Below are 2,209 nucleotides of genomic sequence, written 5' to 3' on the forward strand. Positions count from 1 at the left end.
TTTCTCAACATTGCTCATCTACTATAATATGTACAAAGGCCTTCTAATCTTGTCTCTCCTTGATGCTTGGTCATTGTATTCGATCAATTTAGTCTCGTTTTGCCATGAAAATGCAAGATTCTTACTCCTTTCCTACCAAGGGATCAAAATCTCAAAGAATATGCAAAACAAAGAACTAAAGATAATAAATGACCCAAATATGCACTAAAAAGCATGGGAACAAGGCTAATTCGGGGGCTAAATATGCGCTAATTATGGTCACATCAAATATCCCCAAACCGAACATTTGCTCGTCCCGAGTAAAGAGGTGACAAAGACTAGGACCATTATTTAAACTAACCTAATAACATAGCCGATATGAGATAATTAGCGGGTCTCACTCCGCCCCTTCAACTCACAACAAGACAACCATGAGGTAGGATGCCTTCTTGCAAGGCAAGGTGGGTCTTGCCAAAATGGCGACACATCCAAACATTAAGCACACAAAATCACATAATGGATGCATCTACAAAAGGAATAGCCACTTCCTCATCAAGTGGCGGAGGCACTAAAGAGGAACAAATTTAAGAGCATATAATCCTTCACAAATACTAGTTCAACAAATTACTAAGGCTAAGAGGATGGCACTAAATCACCTCCAAATGGTGTTAAACTACACTACTTTCGTCCTCAATTTCCAAATGCTTTTGTCAAGAGCGATCGGATGGTGGTGGAATGATGATCCCTATGATGCTAGTAGCATATGACATGACAAGTCTCGAATTCTCTACAAAAGTAAAGGTCATGGATCGTCCCAAGCTCGACAAAGTGGCTTGACAAAAAGGCTTTTTGGGAATGAAATGCTCAAATCTTTATACACAACGGGTGGATATGACTAGTATTCAAATTTGACCTCATTCGACTTTCACATTTCAAAAATTTAAGATGGGGTTTGTCCCTTCCGGGCTAGTGTCCTTTGCTTTCGCCAATCGCTTATTAGGCAACCGGTTAACCTCTAGACAATAGCTTTTCGGGGTGATAGTCACTCTGTCTCTGGGCGGCCGAATTCACAACCGTGTGGGGGCCCAATTCAATGGATCCCGCTCCAAAGCACATCGAAGTGGTACGCCTCCATCAAAGCAATTTAAATTTCTCAACATTCAACAATTCATAACATTTGAGGTTTCCTTGGCATTAAATTACTTCCACATGACAAAATTCTTTGAAATGAGCACTTCAAACTTATTGATAGAAAGTATTTTTGGGTTGCCTTACCACGAGGTCAATCATGGTCACCTAGACAAGTTAACCAATTCCACATCGCATCACGGGGTTGGATAGGTGACTCACATGCAAACCCTTGACTAGGATTTGGGTCATGGGTCAAAAGACACTAATATGTCACTATCTAGGGTGTTTTACAACCATTCTAGTAGGCAAAGTCTTAAGTTGAAAAAGTATTTGTAATGGCTTAGTTGCTCTTGTCAAAGTTCCTAATTAGGCATTTCTCAAAACTTTTACCTAAATGCAACTATATGCTATGATGCAACTAATATAAACATCCTAATACAAGTGATTCTATCAACTAATATGACATATAAACTAAATGCAAGTCCTAAGTTCACATTGTTATACCGCATCAAACAAAATAAAGCCACATAGTCATTAACATAAAGAGGAAAAAGGAGATTGGAAAGTTCATACCATGCGGTCTTCAATATCCTCATGTCTCGGATGTGGCGTAGTCGATCAATGTGAACAAGGGTAGAACAAACACAATATATACAATAATATACAAGACTACACTACAAAAGGAAATAAACATGTTTTTGGTTTTTCAATTTTCAAATTTTTCAATTTTTTTGGATTTTTGAATAAGAGTTAAGTTAGAATTCCCCATCCCCACACTAATATGGGCATTGTCCTAAATGGCCAAAATGATGGGAAATTATGCAAAGATGATGCATGATTTCTACACTAAATGCAATCTACACTAGTCTACACTACATGATGCATGGTTTTTGTTTATGACGGAGAGGATAATTTAGATTACCTCCCGTTGTGTATGCATTAACTTCCCCAAACCGAGTTAGACACTATTGCTAATGTCCAAGGATGGGTAAAGTTCATGCACATACTATGCAATGCATGAAACTAATTTGTCATTTTTGATTTTGAAAGCGGGAACAATAAAATGAGAACACCTCAATGGTACCGAGGTGTGAGTCCT

The sequence above is a fragment of the Silene latifolia genome, unplaced genomic scaffold, assembly GCF_048544455.1.
Source record: "Silene latifolia isolate original U9 population unplaced genomic scaffold, ASM4854445v1 scaffold_88, whole genome shotgun sequence".
Classification (NCBI taxonomy): domain Eukaryota; kingdom Viridiplantae; phylum Streptophyta; class Magnoliopsida; order Caryophyllales; family Caryophyllaceae; genus Silene; species Silene latifolia.